The 11,312-nt window shown below is 34.3% G+C and overlaps 1 pseudogene; it reads right to left on the bottom strand.

Moving 5' to 3' along the window:
• Window positions 1–5,286: 5,286 nt before the first annotated feature.
• Window positions 5,287–7,786, bottom strand: LOC140892796 (putative clathrin assembly protein At1g03050; annotated as a pseudogene).
• Between the last annotated feature and the right edge of the window lie 3,526 nt (window positions 7,787–11,312).

Raw genomic sequence — 11,312 nt, 5'->3', positions numbered from 1 at the left:
TTTTGTGTATTTAAAAAATTCGTCTAGTCACCAATACTTCACCAACAATAGCCCCAAACCCATTTTCATCATCAGGATCTACCAACGTAGAAATATCATCATAATTTTCCCCTCACGCCGCATCACTTTCAGGATTCCACAATCATCACGAGCATTAAATAATCATAAATTTTCTTATTTGGACATTGGCTGGAAATATGACCAATACCTTGACACCTAAAACATTTAATATCTCCTAGATTGAGTATTAGAAAGTTTCAGGATGTACCTCTTTGGTTAGTTTGCTTTGGTGCCTCCTCCAGTTTGTTGTTAGGTTTTGGTTTGGACATTTGTTTGCTATCACTAGCTGCCAAAAGCCGTTTTGTGCAGACGCGAATACGGAAACAAAGCGACATAGAACAGCGAAAGCAAAAGCCAAGACGAGCACGAAACTGAGAAAAAACACATGAAAAAAAAAAAGAAAAAAAAGAAGAGGCAAAAAAAAAAGAGAAAGAAAAAAAAAAAAAAGAAACAAAAGAAAAAAAAAAAAAAAGAAATAAAAAAAAAAAAAGAAAAAGGGAGGGGGTGGACTGTGGGCTCCGCTGGAAAGGACTCGATCAGGCTCCTCTCCTCTTGAGCTGTTGCTTAGCGCTCCACCTTTATGGTCGTCCTGGCACAATCTCATCCAAATAGAAAAACAGAGTGTGACGAAGCTCCATTTGATCCTTGATCTCCCTATTTAAGGCCACACGAGGAATCGAGTCCTTGTAAGTTTTATATATCTTCCTCAATAATGGTCCCGGATCATCGTTGACTCCCAACGCTTCCTTGTATTAAGTCCTTTCTCCATGCTCCCTAGGGCCCCGGCCGTGCTTTCTATAGATTTGCAAACGCACTATAAGACAGTAAGCTACGGATATAATAAAAGGAAGGAGGCCACAAATTGCTGTCCTCCACATGGACCAAAACACGCATCAACTCTACTCCACGGTCTCAAAGGGATAGGACCGCATCTCACCAACACCTTCTTTAGGTTTTTGTGGTCACTAATTGATGTCACCTGACCAGATTAAAGCATAGTCCACAAACCTTCAACCACTGACAAACCTCACTTTCTTAGATCAGAATATTGATAGGCAATCAAAACAGCAAAACTGCCACACACTGCGCTGTTCGTCTTCGGCTTCTAATAAATATCCCATTCCCCCCCAGATATGCCCTTCGGGGATAACAGACTTCCCATAGAAACAAAGCTGAAATTTTCTCCGTACTTAATGAGTGAGAAGCAAATAAACAAAATAAATAAATACAAAAAAAAAAGAAAAGAAAAAGCACACAATCAAATAGAAAATAACTAATATAACACATGACAAACATTTCTATTCCCCTCGGTGTATTTCTCACGCACTAATCTCTTCTCCGCACTCGAAAGCAAAAAAAATAATAAATTATGAAAATCAAAAAATAACGACTTCCTATCTGAACCATGTACATTACTCGTCTCTCCCATATCTCCCCAATTTTCATCAAAACTCTCTTCACCTATATCCTCAATGAGAAGGTTCATCCACCTTTCCTACATTTTACCTCCTACTTTTACCATTTAAAACGAGACTACATTTATTTTAATATTATTTACTTTACCCTAACTCCTTAGCTCTAAGAAGGTAACCCTAAACTAAGACTCACTGTAACCAAACATACTCTACTCCAACTTTGCTTGCATCCACTCATGAAGAGTGTTTTCTAACAATCTACAAACTTCCAGACCCACATCATCTTAGGTCAAAATGCCTTGGCCATCGAACTACATCCATTTGTAGCCTTGGAAAATTCCCTTGGTTCCAACACTTTCAACTAGCATTGCTTTATTAGGATTCATTGTACCAGCAAGAAAATGTTTGTAATAAAATTTTCTCATACAAATTCTCATAGTTCACTCCAAATGAATCACTCAAACACTCTTTTGTACACTTAAATTTGTGGTAAGGCTTTGTTTGGTAGAGTAAAGGATCAAAACTTCAAGTTTAAAAACTCTCAGACACTTGAAAATTGACTCACAAAGATTGCACAAACAATAAGGAATTTTATGGACACTAACTCATACCCAAGGATGAACAAAGACAAAGTAATTGGCCACAAGTTACATTTTCTTCACTTTTTTTTGACAAATTTCGGCCCTCTCAAAAAATATTTTGACCGATTTTTTTTAAATAACTTATAGTACAAGAAAAAAAAGTTTGGGCAACAATACTGACACAACGAACGAAATAAAACAAAGAACCGACGAAGAGGGACAAAGAACAAACAGAGAAGATTAAAAGTTATTGAAACGATACTTAATTGTCTCAAAAACCCAGATATCTAATGATATGAATCCTTATGAGAATGATAAGAAAACACGATTTTAAATAAATCGCACCATCAGATCAATAATCAGAGATTCAAAAATGGTTTTTTCCCAATCTTTGAAATAAATAATTCTGACAAACAAACACAGAAAATAAAACAAAAGGATAAATTTTTGGATATCCACCTTTAATATCGAAAAATCGATTAACAATAGAGATCACGAACAATTGAAGCCAAGAAAAACCTTTCAGATAACTTGTATCTGACAATCTGTAGCGACCCTACGGATCCACTACTAAATCAGAGTTTAATAAAGCGCATGCAATAAATACTTAAAGCGTAAAGAGCGAATATTTTAAAATACAACAAATCCAATCGGCAGAATAAAACCGACGATAACAAAAATTTATAAATATTTTTATACAACCAAATCGAAGGTTCAGGGTAAACAAATCCCTACCCTCTAAACTTCACTCTCTCTTCGGATCCTCAATCCTGCTGAGAGCCGCCTGGACCGTCCAGCCTCAAACCTGCCCCGCCGCAAGGTATACCACAATACCCAAACACAGGGGCGTGAGAGACTATGCTCAATACACAAGCAATGATATATGTACAATTTATGCGCACACAGATGACTTTAAAACTCCAAGTAAAACACTTGCTTATGGCGCAGGAATATACGCAGTACCGGCTAGAGAGCGACTCCGCGGGTACTCTTTTATTCTATATTAGGGTTGAGTCAACCCCATCCTGACCCGAATCCAAAACAGGATACAAGTCCCATATGAAAGCTGTCATATCTGACGTCGAGTCCAACATGAGATCATTGTTTCCTATGGATATTGTCAATGACTCACATCTCTCGGGATGTAGTCATACGTAAAATCATGCATGTGCTAAGACGATAAAACATGCTAAAACATGATAAAACATATAGCACATATTTATGAAACATACATGCAAATATATCATGTCGGCTATCTTGGTCAGTACTTACGGTACATCTAAACAACTGCAGGCAATTCCTAGCACCAGTGGTCTAGATCCCACTCCTACTAGTCCAATCTAATTCTGCTACAATGCAAAAACCCATGAATCACTAATTAAGCTCTAAAAGCCTTAACTAAGCTTTTGCATACTCCTAAATATTTTTAGGAAACCAAAGTTATACTTGCTTCCGTCTTCAGCTCTTTGCTATCGATAGCCTCGAAACTAGGTCACAGCTCCGCTACGACGCCGGGATCTCTATGCCGCTTTCGGAATCTCAATAGAAAGTGTAGAATTTCCTAGATCTAAGTTCGAAGCCTAGAAAACAGAGAGAAGAGGGAACTTGGTGCGATCAGAAATGAATCCTCTTGCCCCTAATTATAGACAGAGTTCGGGCCGTCCGAACTCCCGACGGAGCTCTCGATCCTGATCGGAGCCTCCGATCTTGCCTTCGGAAGGTCCGAACCACTTCGGATCCCCCTAACTCCTCTATTGGAACCGTCCCGATCCATCTTGGGTTATTTACGCAAGTTTTTAGTAATTATTAACTTAATTATTTTAATTAATTGCGGGTTACTACACAATCTTTAATGAAAATCAACTGACAAACGTTTCAAAGTGATTAAACTTTGAGGATTTTGATTTGAATACCAAGAGCAAAACTTTGAAGAAAATTCTTGAGAGAATTTCAATATTTTGTATAAACTGAATATGAATTTTTTAAAAAGAAAAATAAACATTGTATTTATAATTTACAATCAAAAATAAAAGATATAGCAAAATATTGTCTAAAAGATAACAAAGATATCATCTAGAAAGTTTTTTAGTAGGTTTAAAATACTTAAATTAGGCAAAAATTATCAAAAATCACGCACACACACAAACATGCCGAAGTGTGTGTTTTTCTCCGAAAATTCAGCTCGCTCGAGCGGACGAAACCCACGCTCAAGCGGAAAAATATTTGTCCCGCATTTTCTCCCCGGGCTCGCTCGAGCGGTCAAAAGCGCTCGAGCGAGAAAGTCACTGCCCGAATTTTTTTATGAGGCTCGCTCGAGCGGCATAATGTTGCGCTCGGGCGAGACGTCTTCTATCCCAAAATTATTTCCTTCACTTCTTTCATACTCTTATTAATACTCTAATAACGCATAGACAAATTCTAAACTGATCTTCAAGTGCTTCCAATTCCATCTTGATAATTTAACATCAGTATTTGAAGTGTTTTCTTGAATTTATTAGCTCGGCTCCTCGTTATTGGTCCACGTGGCAACTCCAATGGATCTCAAACTCTCCTTGTCACCTGATCCACATGCAAGCTATCCATGATCGCATGCATAATATATATATATATATATATATATATATATATATATATATATATATATATATAAATTCATATGTTGATCAAGTCCCTTTGTTTGAGTTGAAGGAATTAAGTAATCCTCACTTACCTTATGATAGAGATATTATTATACATGGTTGTGATGCTCATAGTCACCAAATAAAGATTACTCCAGTTGTACAAATATTACAATTTCAATTGTTTATTCAAAATGGCAAAAATGGATGACATCAACATATTTCGAGGTTCAAAAATGGAGAATTTGTTGTATAGTCAAATTTCGACGTCTTTGTTCTGACTAATTTTTTATTATCAATATTATGTGTTATATATACTAATTTTTTAATTTATGTTAATTTAGGTTTTTGTTTTGCTTACAATGTCTATGGTTGATAATCTCATTTATATTATGTATTTTTATACTTTTATCTTTTTCTTGTCAACTTTTCAAAGAAATTATATCAAAATGGTCTCTTTTCGTGAGTATTATTGCAAAAGCTTTAAATCTGGATATTGCTACTTAGATTTTAATATTCAGATTTTTCAAAGAAAAACTATCTTTTGGTTTCTCATATAAATTAATCTATATAACTATTTTTTTTTTGGAAAAAAAAATAGTTTACGTTCATTATCTCCTTGTAAACTTTATATTACAACATCGTATATTACGTGCAACACACTTTAAATTTACTAGTTATTAAAAGTTGCAAACAATACCTAAATATCATATATATTTGCTAATAAGTTTGCGTGCAACCTCTTATATTTTGTGTTGTTCCTTAGCTAGCCCTACCTTTCCCCGAATCCCATCTCTTGCAAATTAAACTCCTGCCACATTATTTGCTCTTATACCATCAGTCTTCGCTTCTTCTCCATCTCGGACATTTGTGCATACCTTGGCGGTGCTATAACAGTCGAGGCAGTGATCAAAGGGTCCATATTTGCTGATGAAATAATGGCTCCACCATCAGACAACGGTGGCGCAGGCAACGCCAGCATGGATGGCCTCCCGCCCGTACCCGACGCAACACTACCACCACTCCCGATGGCCTCAACACCAGAAGAAGCCACCGCGCCACGAGAAATAGTTCCTTGTTGATACATGCCATCAAGCATCATAGTACCAAACCCTCCTCGAAGTGAACCCTTTTGGTAATTTGACAGATTGGACCAACACCGTTTCCCAGTCGCCCGACGGCGTTCTGTCAAAGGCTTCCCACGGGGTAGCCGACGACGTTTCAGGAGTAGTTAATGTGGTTGCATTTGCATCAAATAAAGATAAATCCAATCTATGACCTCCTCCATGTGTTGTCCTTGGTGCATCTTCATTTAAGTTAAACAAATTCTCGTGTTTCTTTTCTCCCTTTTCCACTGGTGGCAACGTATCCACCTCCGGCTCCGACTCCGACTCCGACTCCTTGGCTACTACTTCTTTGCGGGGCTCTTGCTGCAGCTCCGGCTCTGGAGTAGTAGCACTAGCCACCCTCCTGTTGCTCAACATGGCTGCTTTTTCGCGAATATATTCGTCCATCATATCGAGCTTTCTTTGTGGGATTTTCTCTATGTTGGGGGTACTCGGAAGAGCGTGCAATCCCGATATTCTTGCACCATTCATAGAACGAGTCGAGTTCATCGTACTGCTTCGAGACGTGACAGAAAATCTCTTGGACACGCATCATGTCGGGGACTTGGAGCTGCATGAATCTTTCGATCAAAACTCCCATTATTCGTGTCATATCGTAGCATAGCTGGAAAACTTTCTTTCACTATGGGGTAGATGGCCACCAACACAATTCTGTTGTCACTCGCAGCACCTGTGTATATATGTTGTACAGAACAATTCTTGATTAGATTCATATTATCATTGGATTTTAAGTATTAAACGTTTTTGACCGGAACTATAAGAAAATTATATTTTTAGTCCATATATAACTTAATCGATATATCATTATATATTTTTAAATTTGACCTCAATGTCTGATGTTGCATCGATCATTTTTAGTGTCATATCACTATATTTCCTTATGTTTGTACTCCAATAACAAAAGTACTAAAATTGAAAAAATAAGACAATAAATGGATAGATGACAAAAAAACATTAAAATTAAATGAACAAAAATATAATTTTTCCATAATATGAATATATAAGCAAAAATGTTATGTAGCCTAATTTTTATATCATCCTTGTCATGAAATTATGGTGCATTTTAATCCGACTGGCAGGCCGCAAGTAATCAGTTTTACAACAAGATTATATTATATTCTCTTAACCAAATTTGATTATTACGGATAAAATATATTAAATTTATACATTTTGGTAAAAACTAAAAAGTAGAAAATTTGGATAAAACATGCATGATTAAAAATCAATTTCTGCAAAATAATTACTGGAAATTAAAGAACTATTCTATTTAATTACCCGTTGGTCTGCATGTCAAGAACCTGTCAACAATCTGCATGAGATGATGAACCCTAGAGAAAATCTGCTCATTCTTCATTTCACAAACAGGAGTACTACTAGGCCTCATGATCATCACCACCGCGGCACCGGCGGCGGCTCCTCCGCCCTCTACTTCATCTTCCATCTCATACCCGTAATGTTCACCCCTCCGGCCCTGCATCCGACACTCGAGCTGCTCGTCCATGTACAACGCATAGGCCCGCACAAAAGCCGAGTAGTCCCACGCATTCGCCCGGCCCGACGAATCCCAAAAGTCGGACATGTTGAGGAACCTCGTCCCCCGCCTCGTCGCGAAGAATATCTCCTGTTGGTACGCGGCGGCGGCGGCGTCCCCCTCGGATAGAAGCCGGTGGATCAACATGAGGGTTTTCAACGCCACCACCCAATTCTTGGTCTTGTTGAGGCGTCGAGCGATTGTGCTAATGGCGGCGCTCACGTGTGCACGCGAGTGGGACGTCGCGCCTATTATTTGACGGATGTAGCGGTCGTCCGGCGGACATTCTTCATGTCGGGTGGCCTTTACGATGGAGACGTCGAGCTCTGAAAGAGATTTCGCGCTGCCAACTTTTATGAGGCCAATGCTGGTTTTGTCTTTCACTGCTCCAATGGCCTTCCTTAACTTGCATGGAGCCATGATCGCCGAGTTTCGCGCGGTTTCTTGATCATATTTGATCAAGATTTTTTTCAATCAAACAAATTAAACTAAACTTTAAACTGAGATTGATGAAATTTTGAAGAAGACAAAAATATGGGTTGGATAGGTTCAGGTACTAAGAAATGAGTTGAATGACCAACATTGAAAGCGTGCACCTCCTTATTTTCCGCTCTAAACAAGGATTGCCTCGAGTTAGGATGAGTACAATATAATTATGGTTTTTTTTTAAATAATGAATGTTAAATTAAATCTGAGTAAATTCGATATTAAATATAATGATTATTGATCATGAAGGGGTGGTATATATCAATGTTTTCATAACTGGACCGGTGATCGAACCGGTCTATCTTAAAAAAATGGTCCAATCGGTTCAACCGTTGTAACCGGACGGTCGAACCGGAAAACCGTTTATATAATATAATATAATTAATAATATTTTTTAAATTTTATAAATCTAAAAGTGTATATAAATAAACAAAAATATATTTATCATAGTTTAAAAAATAAATAACTATATAAATATATTCAAAATATTAATTATAGTTATATATACTATATTTTTATAAATAAATTAATTAATTAAAAAAATATAATAATAGAAAAATAATATTTTTAACGAAGTACAAATTTTAAATAATCATGTGTATATATATAATAAAATATTAAATTAAGATTCTAAAATTAAAAAAAAACAATTTTTAAAAAAAATTTTAAAAAAATTCGAAAACCGGTTCAACCGGTTCTTGGGACCGGTTCTTAGCCGGTTCTTGGCCGATTCGACCGGTTCTTGACCGGTTCTGAGCTGTTGAACCGTTAAAACGGTTTTTAGGGATATTGCGGACCGGACCAACGATCGGTTCCCGGTCGAACCGGCCGGTCCGGTCCGATTTTTAAAACACTGGTATATATATCGTATCGTATTGAAAATCTTATATCCAGGGGCGGAGGCACATAGCCTCTAAGGGGGGCCCTGGGCCCCCCCAAAAAAAAAAAATTAGTATATATATATATATAATATTGGTTTTGTTTGATATTTTTTTTAATAAATTTTAATGGGTTGTGCCCCATTTTTTTTAATATATAATAAATTGGCTTCTCAAATAAAATAAAGTAATTTATTTTAAGTGGCGATCAAACTCTTTTTTTTATGGGATATTTGATTTATTTTTTCTATTCGACTCTTTCGAGTGGACAACCAACACAGTGACACACAATATTCAATTAAGATTTAAGGTCGTTTTGCTTTAAAAAAAGATATAAGGGCATTTCGTAAATGATTTCAGGTTTTTTTGTGTATTTTTTTTTTCATATCGTATATTTTAAATCATTTTTTTCTCAAAAAATTAGGTTTTGATTTTTTGAAAGCAATAATTCTTCTATTTATTTTTTTCTTATTTTAAATCTTTGTTTCATTTAATTATGGGACAACACATTCGATATCAATGTTAGAAATACTAAAATTTATTGTAAAAAAAATGAAATTAGCATTGTTAATTTTTGCGTTTTTGATTATTTTTGTTTGACTATTTCTATATGTTGAATAATTGGTCGAAAATATTTGTGGATAACAACGTATTTTTACTATATTCATGAATCATAATGTAATTTAATTGATATAGATAGAATAAATAGTATTAAATAAACTAGCAGAAAATTGAATGCAATGAATCTCGTTTTATCTACTAAGTTTTATCCAAAAAACTTTGCAGAACATGAGATGCTGCAATTAAAAATCCAATTTGAGCATTTTGATCATGTTCGACAACTTCCTTATATTAGAACTCACTCGAAACTTATTTAATTATTTAGATCTTGAGAGTGGTTTGAGCTTACTCCACATCTCTTGTTTTTTTTTTTTTTTTGATTTCTAATAATATCTCTATTTTTTAAAAAAAAAATCAAAAATCTATTATGTTTACGCTTTCAGTTCTTCTTCGTTGGCCCCCCCTCTTGCGTGATCCTGGCTCCGCCCCTGCTTATATCGTATATCATATCGAAAATTACTGTATAAGAAAATGTTATACATATACTGTAACAAAACTCTCACTATACCAAAAATCGGTATATCGAAATTTTCAATGCATATAAATAGTATACCGATCATATCGAAATTTCGGTACGGTATCGGTATATACAGTTTTATACCCAAAAAACATATATTTTTATTAGAAATTTATTGTTTATAAAAATGATATATTTTTAATTTTTTTATATTGTTTCGATATTTCGGTATATCGGTATATACCAAAAATTTTAAATTTTATATCGTTACCATATCGTATCGAAATTTTTGGTATACCGAAAATTCGATATTTTTTTGGTATGGTAACTTCAGTATACCAAAAATTTGGTATTTTTTCTCACCCCTAAACTCATGACACTATTAAAATTATCAATTTTAATAATATACTAGCGTTTTTTGCATGCATATAAGTAAAAAAAATTTCATACATAATTTTTTATGTTAATTAATTTTCATGTTATTTTATATTATTATGAATTAAATATTCAAAATTTTAGACTAACAAACAAATTAAAGTTTTTTTAATCAACAAACAAAATGTTTAGTAATTAAAAAATTGTAAAACGTAGATAAAATATGATAAACAATAATGAATAAATAAAGTGGTATTGTTGAAAATAAGTTTGAGAAACGGTTAAAAATACGAGGATTTGAGAATATTTTTTTGTAAAATTAATTAAGACTGATTAATTGAAAATTAGTTAGTATAGATAATATAGTATAGGCTAAGAAATATAGAAAATACAGATGTATAACGATTAACGTACCACAATATTTTGGTTTGTTAAAATTATAATAATAATAATAATAATAATGATATATCTATTATTATTAATAATCTATACTATTATATAAAAGTTGAGCACACTAGAATAACTACCTTGAGCACACCAAAATTATTTATTTCACAATTACCCTTTCTTATCAATTACCCACTAAATCTCTTCCACTCCTCCATGTTTTACTTTTAAAAAAATATAAAAAACTTATCTTTTACACACGCAAAGCGTGTGCATTTTTTGCTAGTATTAATAAAACAAGAACAGTTTATACTAACTACTTTTGATATTTTCAAGTGTTCTGACAAAATTGTTCTTCTTCCCAAATTATAATTACATGCATGGCTAACTAAAAAAAAAAAACATTTAATACACATACCTAAATTAGTCATAAAATTCCACATGTCCACTTCTAAATTCACACAAACACGTGTATACCCACTAACATACCCACTAATTAACTTCCAATTTTTTTTATAGTTCATAGTATTTGCTCTTTAAAATAAAGTGCATGATTGTCTAAAAAATTACATCATATTAAGATTTTAAAAATAATATACATTTCATTTTTAAAAAATATAATTTTATATACACGCAAAAGAAACATTGTGTAATTTTGGGATGATATCTTCACTTAAAAAAGAAAAATAAGTAATTAAACGTAAACTTTTCAATCCAACGGCTGAAAATAATCATCTACGATATCAGCGATCCAGATGCTTTAGAGGAGAACTTGA

This window comes from Henckelia pumila, chromosome 3 (assembly GCF_033568475.1).
Source record: "Henckelia pumila isolate YLH828 chromosome 3, ASM3356847v2, whole genome shotgun sequence".
Classification (NCBI taxonomy): Eukaryota; Viridiplantae; Streptophyta; class Magnoliopsida; order Lamiales; family Gesneriaceae; genus Henckelia; species Henckelia pumila.
This window is presented reverse-complemented; position numbering and strand designations above follow the sequence as displayed.